This window comes from Entelurus aequoreus, linkage group LG14 (assembly GCF_033978785.1).
Source record: "Entelurus aequoreus isolate RoL-2023_Sb linkage group LG14, RoL_Eaeq_v1.1, whole genome shotgun sequence".
Classification (NCBI taxonomy): Eukaryota; Metazoa; Chordata; class Actinopteri; order Syngnathiformes; family Syngnathidae; genus Entelurus; species Entelurus aequoreus.
In genome coordinates, this window is record NC_084744.1 from 54503339 (window position 1) to 54518772 (window position 15434).

The window sequence follows — 15434 nt, forward strand, 5'->3', positions numbered from 1 at the left end:
TAATCTAATCATCTGTTGTCTTTAACAGTAAGCGGCCGGGAGCAGAAAGAAAGAGAGGATACGGACGTGACTGAAAGGTCACGTTCTGCGGAAGAAAGACTTGATAAAAACCTATGTGCATTAAAACTTTGTTTAAAAACGGCACGCTTGGCTCCTGTGAAGTGTCTGTCAGTGGGACCGTGAAGAAGCGACTTCCACTATGCCATTGTAAGTTAATAATACTAACAGACAGTTGTAAACGTGTTAGCACATTAGCTAATGCTAACAACGCTAGCGTCATTACATCACACATGGGAAAGTTTAGTAAGTATGAATTGTTTTAGTTCATTTGTAAAACTCACAAACGTTATCGACGGTTTTACTTCCGGCTCAAGGCACTCAAACACAAAGTCCATTTTCAACCCACAACACCTGCAGTGAGCAAACTCGTCCAAAAGATGGCGCCCTAGCACAACCAATAACACAACCTTTCACCGTCTCTGCTCGGGTTTAATGAAAACTATTGGCCACAAAACGATAAGAAAAATCCATAAATTAGCCACACCGGTATTGAAGCCACACCCACTAAATTTTAGAAGAATTTATTTTTCTTCCGCATATTAGCCGCACCGGACGATAACTGTTGTATACGTTATGAAATTAGTTATTTACACATAATTTTTTTTTTAATGTTTATTTACATATCTTAATTGTTTCCAAACGGTGTCTGCAACACAGCAGTAAAATGGCTGATCAAACAAAACAGAAGTCTTCTGTGGGAAGCTAGCTCTCCAATCACCTAAACCAGGGGTGTCCTAACTTTTTCCACTGAGAGCCGCACACGGAAAAATTTAAGCATGCGGGGGCCATTTTGATATTTTTAATTTTCAAACCTTAACAAAATATGTGGATTTTTTTTTTTTTTTTTAACCTTTAGGGCTCCCGGGGACCATAAAGGGTCTCAGTCATTAAAATGTAAAAAATAAGTCAAATTGTTATTATTTTTTATTTAACGCTTACAGTAAATCTCTATATCAACTTGAGGTTGATATAAAGTAAAAAAAATAAAAAAAGGTTTTATGCCTTTTCTTTTAGACAACTTTGTTTTTTATAGTAAAACTGAAATATGCAGTATTTAGTAATTAAAGCCCTAAAAGATCAATAATGCAGGACACCATTGATTGAAATTCTTTATTATTTTTGAGTAATCACAGTGAAATGTTAAATAAAATCCTACTAAATATATTATGGATCCAAAAGGTCCCCCACTCATAAAGTGATACATTTTTATTAGTTTTTTTTTACACTTTTAACACTTAAATTACGAGATCAACTTCAGATATATCTGTCGATTTTACGTTTGAACTATTATTTTGTTTGTACTATGCTCTTTTGTCAAATAAAACTTTGATGTTTTTTTATGGCAACCACACAATATATGCAATTTTTTTTCCACATAAAACATTTTAAAGTGAAATTTTTTAAGTAATAATTGATTATACATAGATTTTTTGTCTTTTTTTTTTTTTTTGAGCAATGGCAAAAAAAATAAAAATAAACAAAGACAAAAGAAAAAAAAACAGCCTGCTTGGCAGCTTTGTGTCAACATTGCAACTTTTTCTCGTTAGATTTCACCTCATTCCACTTTTTTGAAATGTTTTTTTAAATTTTTGCAATACTATAAATTTTGCAATTTTCTGCAGAATGTGTGGGGGGCCGGTAAACGATTAGCTGCGGGCCGCAAATGGCCCCCGGGCCGCACTTTGGACACCTCTGACCTAAACAGTCTCAATAAGTCCACGGTGACGTTTACTGAGGAATTTGTGCAACTGAAACAGTACAAAAAGAATGCCGTTGTATGTATGTACAGACAGTTGTAAACGTGTTAGCGCATTAGCTAATGCTAACGACGCTATCACGTGCAAATATGCGTGAAAACATTCCTCCGGGCATCACACATGGGACGGTTTAGTAAGTATGAATTGTTTTAGTTAGTTTGTAAAACTTACAAATGTTATGGACGGTTTTACTTCCGGCTCAAGGAATTCGAACAGGAAGTACATTTTCGAACCCCCAACACCTGCAGTGAGCAAACTCGTCCACAAACAATAACACAAAATTTCACCGTCTCTGCTCGGGTTTAATGAAAACTATGGACCACAAAACAATAAGAAAAATCCAAAAATTAGCCGCACCGTTTTATAAGACGCAGGGTTTGAAGGGTAGGAAAAAAGTAGCGGCTTATAGTCTGGAATTTACAGTAGTATAATAATCCATAAAGTTGCTCTGAAGAAAGATGGCAATCCTTCTACAGCAGGGATGTCCAAAGTGCGGCCCGGGGGCCATTTGCGGCCCGCAGGTCATTTTTTAATGGCCCCACGGCCCATTTTAAAATACGATTAAAAAAATTAAAAACATAAAAAGTGGTATGAAAGACCAAACAGGTGAGATGTAACAAGAAAATGTTGCAATGTTTACTCTAATAACACAAAGCTGCCATGCAGGCTGTTTCTTTCTTTAAAAAATAATAATGAATCAAAATCAATGTTATTATGAATTATTGACCTATCCAAGGCTCCAATTACGTCACATTAAATATTGCACTTTGAGATATTTTGGGGGGAAAATGTTGCATATTTTGTGTTTGCCATATAAAAAAAGAAGGGCCTAAAACAAACAAAAAACATAAACAACAATACAACGTATAATTGACGGATGGATCTGAAGCTGATCTCGAGATTATTGTGTTAAAAGTAAACAGTAAAAAAAATATATAATTTATTTTTTAACACTTTAATGAGTAGGACCCTTTTGGTTCCCCAGTATTTTTTGTGTGATTTGTTTTTAAGTGTCATTGCTCAAAAAGTAATAATGAATTAAAATCAATGGTGTTATTGACCTTTTAAAGGCTCCAATTATTATATAATCTGAAATATTCCTCTTAAAAATTTTATTGGGTGAAAATATTGCATATTTTGTGTTTTTTTTCCATAAAAAAAACAGGGTTTTCTTTGACAAAAAGAGCATACGACTTAAATCTTTAAAAACGTTATATTGACAGATAGACCTAATGTTGTTCTAGAGATAATAATACTGAATAATGACACATTTTAAATATTTTTTGGATCAAAACCCTTTGGGGTCCCTGGGATCAAGCCTGAGTGGAGGCCTGAATGTATATTTTTTATACATATTGTATTGGTTTTTAAAATTTAAAAAAATATCAAAATGGCCCCCGCTTGCTTTGATTTTTCAGTGTGCGGCCCTCAGTGGAAAAAGTTTGGACACCCCTGTTCTACAGTAACCATATAACAAAAAATATATATTTTTCCACCATCTTTTTCCATTTTCATACATTTTTGAAATAAGCCACTAGGGTGGCGCTAAAGAGCCGCGCGTTGCCGATTTTATCCAGACGATTCTCTTATCCACACTTCCGGGTGGTGATGACGTTGCGTCGTGACGTCATATCTCAAAATGGCAGAGCCCGGGCGGAACAAACCCCCTCCTAGAAGTGACTACATTTCCCAAGAAAAGATGGCAACAGCGCTACTTGTAACAATTATAAGGCTGAGGAGGGTTATTTGAACACACACCATTCAATTATTATAAATGAAAGTCACTTTTTTGAACCGCTCCGGTCTCACCCCAGCAGAAGTAACGCTAGCAACGTCATCAGAATACAACAGGTGCTAACTAACAGGACTCCTATCATGTCAGCGCTATTGTTTGTTAAAATTGAATTAATTCCTTTTCATTTAGATAAACATGACGAGAGAGATTCTGCCGCTAGACGAAGGTCACCGAGCAGCGACGAAGTTGGCATTTTCGGTAAGTGAGTGTTCAATTGTCCTCAGAGAAAAGTTGCATGTTTCTCCCAAGTCATGATATTACACAGGTGAAACTCATACAAATATAATATGGTGTAAAAGTCCATTCATGTCAGCAATTAACTTCAAATGTGAAACTAATTTGTGATGTTAAAGGGAAAACAGTACTTAACTGTACTTAAATGTATAATCTATTTATTAGGGATGTCCGATAATGGCTTGTTTGCCCATATCCGATATTCCGATATTGTCCAACTCTTAATTACCAATACCGATATCAGCCGATACCGATATATACAGTCGTGAAATTAACACATTATTATGCCTAATTTGGACAACCAGGTATGGTAAAGATAAGGTCTTTTTTTAAAAAAAAATTAATAAAATAAAATAAGATGAATACATTAAAAACATTTTCTTGAATAAAAAAGAAAGTAAAACAATATAAAAACAGTTACATAGAAACTAGTAATTAATGAAAATGAGTAAAATTAACTGTTAAAGGTTAGTGCTATTAGTGGACCACAATCATGTGTGCTTACGGACTGTATCCCTTGCAGACTGTATTGATATATATTGATATATAATGTAGGAACCAGAATATTAATAACAGAAAGAAACAACCCTTTTGTGTGAATGAGTGTAAATGGGAGAGGGAGGTTTTTTGGGTTGGTGCACTAATTGTAAGTGTATCTTGTGTTTTTTTATGTTGATTTAATTAAAAAATAAATAAAAATGATACCGATAATTAAAAAAAACCCGATACCAATAATTTCCGATACAACATAAGGCCCGAGGGCCGCATTAGGCCCGCGAATAGGTTTTATCCGGCCCGCGGGATGAGTTTGCTAAGTATAAAAATTAGCCGAAATTTTTGAATGAAAGAAACTGCTGTTCTAAATGTGTCCACTAGATGTCGCAATAGCAATTCTTTGTATCTTTTTAATTATGCTACATACGTAAAAAATTAAAATAAACCACATGTTAGTGCACCAGTCGAGGAAAATGATCAAACTACATAAATAACATTCTGTTATATGATTTTGATAATTGTTTTTTATTTTGATAGATTGAAAATGAACACCAATGAGTTGACTGATGAACATTATCACTTCATTTATTCAGAAAGTATAAATAACGACAAATACAGATGGACTACTATTAACCGCAACATGTAAGTGTAAAAAAACAAAAAACAACATTATGATTTGTACATTATCAGAATGTGCTTGTTCTATTTTTAAACAAAGAAAACAATCCAAAGTTGTCTTTATTTTTAAGTTATCGTGCCGTGATTTTACCAGTCCGGACCACTTGGGAGTAGATTTTTCTCCATGTGGCCCCGATCTAAAATTAGTTTGACAACCCTGCTCTAAACTAAACAAAATTGATTCTAATTCACCCCTTTTTTTCTTTCTTTTTCCCCAAATAAGAATCGATAAGAGAACCGTTAAGGAACCGAATCATTAGGCGGGATCAAAAGTGGAATCGGAACCGGAAAAATCTTATTTTATGGCCCACTCACATCGCAGACAGCTATGACTGTAATGAATAATTTCTTCATTTTCTGCCACTTTGAATAGCAAGTGACCAATACTGAAATATTTATATATTTAGTTCTGAATTTGACTGACATTTTATATGCACCTCTAATGTTGCACAAAAACCTTGCAGTTTGAACCACCGTCCCCCAAGAATAGGTCACGTTAGCTCAGTTTAGCATGAATAAAAATGGTTAACTCTGCACATTTAACATTTACACTTAAGGCTTGATCTACTAAGATCCAAATACCGCGTGCCAAACTATAAAATTTAGTGTATTGTTAGGCTTATTGCATGTGATCTATTTATTGATATCTGGTGCAGACCTTTTTTTGAAATGAGGTTTTTGCCATGGAGACACTCATTTACTGCACAGTGATGTTGTCATGCTCCTACCTTTTGCTATGTTTTGAAACATGCTGCGGATTATTCTGTACCACTTTTTATGGGAATTGTAGTAGCAGTCCTGCTGTGCATCTACAATGGAACCTTTTTTTTTTTTTTACTGCGCTGAAGGTGCGCTGGAATGTTCTAGATGCAAGAAAATGCATACTGCAATAGGTTTTTTTTATGGTGTAGTAATAATAGGTCTTCTATATTTGGGGTTCCCAAACTTTTTCCACTGTTCTCTATTTCAACAATTCTAAAATAAATTCCAGGGTTTCAGTTCAACTTCAGCATTGGAGCATTCACACGCAATTCCTTCATGAATTGCCTCATCTAGTTAAAGTTAAAAAAATGTTTTAATTTACTTTCCCTAAATATCTAAAAGTATTCATATTCTCTACATGTCATATTTGCTCGTTCCAGTGCTGTTGTTTTTAGTTTTAGTTTGTATCCAATCAGAATTCAGCTAGCTTATGTGGCCATGCAGTACGAAATCTGCCAGGGGCCTTCAGAATCAACAATGCAGGCGTCCGTGCACTGTAAGCAAACGGGGACATACAGTTGATAGACAGTTGCGATAGCCAATCAGATCACAAATTGTTGTCAGTAAGGCCTTCTAGATGTCCTTACGTTAAACGTGACATTTACGTGTTCTGTGAGTGGATACTCATCGGGAAACAAACTCAATAACTCCACGGTGACATTTTTGGTGAATTTACTGAGGAATTTATTGAACTGAAACATTACAAAACAAATGCCATTGTAAGGTAATAACACTGAAACAGACACTATTAGCTAATGCTAACGATGGTTGCTTGATTACATTACGGTGGCATGTACAAATATGCATGAAAACACTCCTACAGACATCACACATGGGACGGTTTAAGTAAGAATTGTTTTAGTTATATTGTAAAACTTACAAACGTTGCTGGAAGTGATGAATGAGGAGTAATTTTGAGTGAAAACGCTATGGACGGCTAGAAGACGGAACGGCACTTCTACTTCCGGTTGAAAGCTCTAAAACAGGGGTGTCAAACTCAAATACAGAGTGGGCCAAAATTTAAAACTGAACAAAGCCGCGGGCCAAGGTTGAACGAGCTACCATCACGTCCGCTTTTCATCCATTCTAACATTGTTCAGACCCAGTCACAAGATATGTGCGACTTCTGTACGCACACACGAGCGAATGCAAACGCATACTTCATCAACAGCGATACAGGTTACACTGAGGGTGCCAGTATAAAAAACTTAAACACTGTTAGAAATATGCGCCACACTGTGAATCCACACCAAACAAGAATGACAAACACATTTCGGGAGAACATCCACACCGTAACACGACATAAACACAACAGAACAAATACCCAGAATCATTTGCAGCGCTAACTCTTCCGGGACGCTACAAAATACACCCCCGCTACCACCAAACCTCCCCCCACACACACACACCTTGTAGCGTCCCGGAAGAGTTAGTGCTGCAAAGGGTTCTGGTTTGGTGTGGATTCACAGTGTGGCGTATATTTCTAACAGTGTTAAAGTTTTTTATTCGGCTACCCTCAGTGTAAACTGTATCGCTGTTGGGCCAAATTTGGCCCGTGGGCCAGAGTTTGACACCCGTGCTCTAAACAGAAGGGCGAACTTGTCCAAAAGATACTCATTTGTCGTCCCAAAGTGAGTATCCATTCACAAGCTTCAATTTAGCGGGAAGTGTTGCGGCGTAGACAGACAGCGGGATAGCAGAGAAGGAGAACAAAACGTTGATATATATTTGCAAGGCCTTTTTCAAGAAGGATATTTAAAGAGAAACTACATCTTGTGAGACCATGTCGGCCAACACCGAAAGCTAGCTGTTCTGTCGATGAAATGGGGAAATGCTCGCCATTTCCACTCGAATAAGCCAACGACGAGGAGTACCACTGGCTTATACGGCGTCGAATAGGTCCTATTAATTGTGGATTCAAATATTATATTTTTCACTTTTGATATGTTTTTTGCAATCTTAATTTTGACAGTACCACATAGTGTTGTCCCGATACCAATATTTTGGAACCAGTACCAAAATAATTTCGGTACTTTTCTAAATAAAGGGGACCACAAAAAATGGCATTATTGACTTTATTTTAACAAAAAATCTTAGGGTACATTAAACATATGTTTCTTATTGCAAGTTTGTCTTTAAATAAAATAGTAAACATACAAGACAACTTGTCTTTTATTAGTAAGGAAGCAAACAAGGCTCCTAATTTAGTCTGCTGACATATGCAGTAACATATTGTGTCATTTATCATTCTATTATTTTGTCAACATTATAAAGGACAAGTGGTAGAAAATGTATAATGAATCTACTTGTTCATTTACTGTTAATATCTGCTTATTTTCTGTTTCAACATGTTCAATCTACACTTCTGTTCAAATGTAATAATCACTTATTCTTCTGTTGTTTGATACTTTACATTCGTTTTGGATGATACCACAAATTTAGGTATCAATCCGATACCAAGTAGTTACCGGATCAGACATTGGTCATATTCAAAGTCCTCATGTGTCCAGGGACGTATTTATTGAGTTTATAAACATAATATACATTTTAAAAATGCCCCAAAATATTGATGTTTATCATAGTAGAATCAACAAGATACGCTCCTGTACTTGGTATCGTTACAGTGGATGTTAGGTGTAGATCCACCAATGGCGTTTGTTTACATTTTGACGCCGGTGAGCTACGGTGTGTAGTGAAGCATGTTTAGGGGGTGGCGGACCGTTACTTTTCAGAGGCGGTATAGTACCAAAAATGATTCATTAGTATTGCGGTACTATACTAATACCGGCACACCATACAACCCTAGTACCACATGAGATATGTTTTAATTGCTTATGCGTTTTAATTGATTTTTAAATGCACTAGAAAATATCCAGTTTTGTACACTGTTGAGGTGTTTCAATACAAAGTAGTGCGTAAATGTGTTTCTGTATAGTATTTCTCCAGCAATGGTCATGTGGTGACATCAATGATGGTATTTTGAGAGGTAATCATTGAAGTCTGACATCACTGAAGGCCTCGGTGGGAAACGCACGGGCCGCCGCTGTCGCGCTGTCATAATCCCACATGAGGATTTGGGACTTTGTTTCCGCCCGGCCACAGGTGTATAAAATTTAAGCACTCAGGCATGGAGACTGTTTCTACAAACATTTGTGAAAGAATGGGCCGCTCTCAGTGATTTCCAGCGTGGAACTGTCATAGGATGCCACCTGTGCAACAAATCCAGTCATGAAATTTCCTCGCTCCTAAATATTCCAAAGTCAACTGTCGGCTTTATTATGAGAAAATGGAAGCGTTTGGGAACAACAGCAACTCAGCCACCAAGTGGTAGGCCGCGTAAACTGACAGAGAGGGGTCAGCTGATGCTGAAGCGCATAGTGCAAAGACTTTCTGCACAGTCAGTTGCTACAGAGCTCCAAACTTCATGTGACCTTCCAATTAGCCCACGTACAGTACACAGAGGGCTTCATGGAATGGGTTTCCATGGCCGAGCAGCTGCATCTAAGCCATACATCACTAAGTCCAATGCAAAGCGTTGGATGCAGCGTTGGCAATCTGATGGACCAGTCTGGGTTTGGAAGTTGCCAGGAGAACGCTACATTTCGGACTTCATTGTGCCGAGTGTGAAATTTGGTGGAGGACAAATTATGGTGTGTGGTTGTTTTTCAGGAGTTGGGCTTGGCCCCTTAGTTCCAGTGAAAGGAACTTTGAATGCTCCAGGATACCAAAACATTTTGGACAATTCCATGCTCCCAACCTTGTGGGAACAGTTTGGAGCGGGCCCCTTCCTCTTCCAACATGACTGTGCACCCGTGCACAAAGCAAGGTCCATAAAGACATGGATGACAGAGTCTGGTGTGGATGAACTTGACTGGCCTGCACAGAGTCCTGACCTGAACCCGATAGAACACCTTTGGGATGAATTAGAACGGAGACTGAGAGCCAGGCCTTTTTGACCAACATCAGTGTGTGACCTCACCAATGCGCTTTTGGAAGAATGATTAAATTCCTATAAACACACTCCGCAACCTTGTGGACAGCCTTCCCAGAAGAGTTGAAGCTGTAATAGCTGCAAAAGGTGGACCGACATCATATTGAACCCTATGGGTTAGGACTGGGATGGCACTTCAAGTTCATATGTGAGTCAAGGCAGGTGGCCAAATACTTTTGGCAATATGGTGTATTTGAGTGTGACTTTCCGATAGAAGCAAAGAGACATGTTTATTAGAAGGAGGTAGAAAAAAAATCGAGAAATGCAAAAAAAGCAGGGAAAAATATAGCATTGCTAACGTAGAGCGGGAGTGAAAAATGTCGCCTTTCAAGAGCTCACATGTCGGTTGCGCTTTAGAAGCGATGCTCCCTTCACAAATGTCTCCATTATATGCAGAGATGGGACTCTAAAAGTGACCTTTGCATTCATCAAAGACGTCAGAGATGTGGCAGAAAACCTCGGACGGTACAAATTAAAGTGTTTGCTGAGAGGCAGCAATGGAAGCATCTGTGATTAGTTCCTGCTGATGTCATCACAGGGAATTGACGCTAATAGACTTTTTGTGTACTGCTCACCCCAATGAAGTTTTCCTTTTCTCATTACATCAGCGTTTAGTTCCCATGTAGTTCAGTCAAAGCCATTGATTAATCGTCAGTATATGTGATGAATGAATGCACTTAGGATCACCTCTGTGCTTTGTCACTGTTGTTTGACAGCCTCCTTACTCCTCCTCCTTCTTTGCGTCCTTCTCTCCTTCACGAAGATGCGCCGCAGTCAGATGAAACGGCTAACAGACGTCCATTTCTTCCAGATCGACACACGTTAGCGCTCTATCCATCAAACCGCCGACAGTCTCCCCATACTTTGTATCTCCTCAGCAACATCTTGACTTGCCCATCTGTGTCAAACCTTGAATGCACACACATGCAAAACCCAAAAGCAGTGACGTTGGCACGTTGTGTAAATGGTAAATAACCGAATACAATGATTTGCAAATCCTTTTTCAACTTATATTCAATTGAATAGACTGCAAAGACAAGATATTTAATGTTCCAACTGAGAAACTTGTGTTTTTTTGCAAATAATCATTAACTTAGAATTCAATGGCAGTAAAACATTGCAAAAAAGTTGTCACATGGGCATGTTCACCACTGTGTTACATGGCCTTTCCTTTTAAAGGCCGACTGAAATGATTTTTTTTTATTTAAACGGGAAAAGCAGATCCATTCTATGTGTCATACTTGATCATTTCGCGATATTGCCATATTTTTGCTGAAAGGATTTAGTAGAGAAAATCGACGATAAAGTTTGCAACTTTTGCTCGCTGATAAAAAAAAGCCTTGCCTGTACCGGAAGTAGCGTGACGTCACAGGAGCTAGTATTCCTCACAATTCCCCGTTGTTTACAATGGAGCGAGAGAGATTCGGACCGAGAAAGTGACGATTACCCCATTAATTTGAGCGAGGATGAAAGATTCGTAGATGAGGAACGTTACAGTGAATGACTTGAGAGGCAGTGATGGACTTATCTTTTTTCGCTCTGACCGTAACTTAGGTACAAGCTGGCTCATTGGATTCCACACTCTCCTTTTTCTATTGTAGATCACAGATTTGTATTTTAAACCACCTCGGATACTATATCCTCTTGAAAATGAGAGACGAGAACGCGAAATGGACATTCAGTGCCTTTTACATCGGCGAAATGCTTTAGCTACGAGCTAACGTGATAGCATCTTGCTTTAACTGCATATAGAAACAAAAGAAATAAACCCCTGACTGGAAGTATAGATAGAAAATCAACAATACTATTAAACCGTGGACATGTAAATACACGGTTAATGCTTTCCAGGCTGGCGAAGGTTAACAATGCTGTGCTAACGACGCCATTGAAGCTAACTTAGCAACCGGATTGCACAGAGCTATGCTAAAAACATTAGCTCTCCACCTACGCCAGCCAGCCCTCATTTGCTCATCAACACCCGTGCTCACCTGCGTTCCAGCGATCGGCAGAAGGACGAAGGACTTCACCCGATGCGTTTGGCGGCCCGGAGACGTAGGCAGTCAAGGTGAAGTCGGCGGCTAGCGCGGCTAGCGCTCCAACAAAGTCCTCCTGGTTGTGTTGCTGTAGTCCGCTGCTAATACACTGATCCCACCTACAACTGTCTTCTTTGCAGCCTTCATTGTTCATTAAAAAAATTGCAAAAGATGTCCAGAATACTGTGGAATTATGAAATGAAAACAGAGCTTTTTGTATAGGATTCTACGGGGTACCATAACTTCCGTTACTCGGACTTCGTCACGCGCATACGTCATCATACCGCGATGTTTCAGCCGGATATTTCCCGGGAATTTTAAAATGTCACTTTATAAGTTAACCCGGCCGTATTGGCATGTGTTGCAATGTTAAGATTTCATCATTGATATATAAACTATCAGACTGCGTGGTCGGTAGTAGTGGCTTTCAGTAGGCCTTTAACAACACTCAATAAACGTTTGGGAACTGAGGAAACCAATTTTTGAAGCTTTTCAGGTGGAATTCTTTCCCATTCTTGCTTGATGTACAGCTTAAGTTGTTCAACAGTCCGGGGGTCTCCGTTGTGGTATTTTAGGCTTCATAATGCGCCACACTTTTTCAATGGGAGACAGGTCTGGACTTCCAGCAGGCCAGTCTAGTACCCGCACTCTTTTACTATGAAGCCACGCTGTTGTAACACGTGGCTTGGCATTGTCTTGCTGAAATAAGCAGGGGCGTCCATGATAACGTTGCTTGGATGGCAACATATGTTGCTCCAAAACCTGTATGTACCTTTCAGCATTAATGGTGCCTTCACAGATGTGTAAGTTACCCATGTCTTGGGCACTAATACACCCCCATACCATCACACATGCTGGCTTTTACACTTTGCGCCTATAACAATCCGGACGGTTCTTTTCCTCTTTGGTCCGAAGGACACGACGTCCACAGTTTCCAAAAACAATTTGAAATGTGGACTCGTCAGTCCACAGAACACTTTTACACTTTGTATCAGTCCATCTTATATGAGCTCAGGCCCAGCGAAGCCGGCGACGTTTCTGGGTGTTGTTGATAAATGGCTTTCGCTTTGTATAGTAGTTTTAACTTGCACTTACAGTTATAGTGAAGTGAATTATATTTATATAGCGCTTTTTCTCTAGTGACTCAAAGCGCTTTTACATAGTGAAACCCAATATCTAATTTACTTATTTAAAGTGTCTTGCCCAAGGACACAACGGCAGTGACTAGGATGGCGGAAGCGCGGATCGAACCTGGAACCCTCAAGTTGCTGGCACGGCCACTCTACCGACCGAGCTATACCGCCCCAAGTAGATATATATAGCGATGAACTGTAGTTACTGATAGTGGTTTTCTGAAGTGTTCCTGAGCCCATGTGGTGATGTCCTTTACACACTGATGTTGTTTTTTGGTGCAGTACCGCCTGAGGGATCGAAGGTCACAGGCATTCAATGTTTATTACGTTCACGTGCAGTGATTTCTTCAGATTCTCTGAACCTTTCGATGATATTATGGACCGTAGATGGGGAAATCCCTAAATTCCTTGCAATAGCTGGTTGAGAAATGTTGTTCTTGAACTGTTGGACAATTTGTTCTCGCATTTGTTCACAAAGTGGTGACCCTCGCCCCATCCTTGTTTGTGAATGACTGAGCCTTACATAGAAGCTGCTTTTATACCCAATCATGGTGTCCTCCTGTTACCAATTAGCCTGTTCAGCTGTGGATTTTCCGAATAAGTGTTTGATGAGCATCCCTCAACTTTCTCAGTCTTTTTTGCCCCTTGTGCCAGCTTTTTTGAAACATGTTGCCGGCATCAAATTCCAAATGAGCTCATATTTGCCAGAAATAACAAAGTTTTCCAGTTCGAACGTTAAGTATCTTGTCTTTGCAGTTTATTCAATTAAATATAAGTTGAAAAGGATTTGCAAATTATTGTATTCTGTTTTTATTTACCATTTACACAACGTACCAACTTCACTGGTTTTGGTTTTTGTAGATTGAGTTCCTGTGCGCTACCTTGGATGACTGTCATTTCCAGACTAAAAGCCGCTACTTTTTTGAACCCCGCGGCTAATTTGTTTTTTCTTCACTGACGGCCATAACGCAAATAGTTAAAAAAAAATAAAAATAAACAAGCAAAGATACTGAAAAGGTGTGTTATGGCGCCATCTTTTGGATGACTTCACTCTCTGCAGGTGCTGCAGTGTCCTTCTGTTTAGAGCCTTCAACTTCAAGTAGAAGTGCCGTTCCGTCTTCAGCCGTCCATTGCGTTTTTACTCAAAATTATTCTTCATTCATCACTTCAAGCGACATTTGTAAGTTTTACAATATAACTAAAACAATTCTTACTTAAACCGTCCCATGTGTGATGTCTGTAGGAGTGTTGTCATGCATATTCGTACATGCCATCGTAATGTAATCAAGCGAGCGTCGTTAGCATTAGCTAATAGTGTCTATTTCAGTGTTATTAGCTTACAATTGCATTTGTTTTGGAATGTTTCAGTTTAATAAATTCCTCAGTAAATTCACCAAAAATGTCACCATGGAGTTATTGAGTCTGTTTAGCTGATTGGAGAGCAGGCTTCCGCAGCTAGCGAGTCCATGATGACATCTGTTTTGTATGATTAGCTGTTTTACTGCCCTGTTATAGACACCGTTTGGAAACAATTAAGCCAGGGGTTCCCATTAGGTCAGGGGTGTCCAAACTTTTTCCACTGAGGGCCGCACATGGAAAAATTTAAGCATGCGGGGGCCATATATGGATTTTTTTTTTTAACCTTTAGGGCTCCCGGGGACCATAAAGGGTCTCAGTCATTAAAATGTAAAAAATAATTCAAATTATTATTATTTTTTATTTAACGCTTACAGTAAATCTCTATATCAACTTCAGGTTGATATAAAGTAAAAAAAAAAAAAAAAAAAAGGTTTTATGCCTTTTCTGTCAAAGACAACTTTGTTTTTTATAGTAAAACTGAAATATGCAGTATTTAGTAATTAGAGCCCTAAAAGATCAATAATGCAGGACAGCATTGAATTTAATTCTTTAATATTTTTGAGTAATCACAGTGAAATGTTAAATAAAATCCTACTAAATATATTATGGATCCAAAAGGTCCCCCACTCATAAATCGATACATTTTTATTAGGTTTTTTTTACTTTTAACACTTAAATTACGAGATCAGCTTCAGATATATCTGTCGATTTTACGTTTGAAATATTATTTTGTTTGTATTATGCTCTTTTGTCAAATAAAACGTTGATGCTTTTTTATGGCAACCACACAATATATGCAATATTTTTTCCACATAAAACATTTTAAAGTGAAATTTTTTAAGTAATAATTCATTGTAACAGAGATTTTTTGTCTTTTTTTTTTTGAGCAATGGCAAAAAAAATTAAAATAAACAAAGACAAAAGAAAAAAAAACAGCCTGCATGGCAGCTTTGTGTCAACATTGCAACTTTTTCTCGTTAGATGTCACCTCATTCCACTTTTTTGAAATGTTTTTTTTAAATTTTTGTAATACTATAAACTTTTCAATTTTTGCAGAATGTGTGGGGGGCCGGTAAACGATTAGCTGCGGGCCGCAAATGGCCCCCGGGCCGCACTTTGGACACCTCTGCATTAGGT

General features: G+C 38.3%; 1 long non-coding RNA gene across 2 annotated transcripts in view; it reads left to right on the top strand.

Annotated features, from left to right (window-relative positions):
• Window positions 1-3448: 3448 nt before the first annotated feature.
• LOC133665444 (uncharacterized) overlaps window positions 3449-15434 on the top strand; it is a 93590-nt gene continuing 81604 nt past the window's right edge. For both annotated transcript variants that reach the window (XR_009828746.1, XR_009828745.1), the window contains exons 1-2: window positions 3449-3668; window positions 3742-3810. This is a non-coding gene — a long non-coding RNA (uncharacterized LOC133665444). The remainder of the gene's footprint in view (window positions 3669-3741; window positions 3811-15434) is intronic.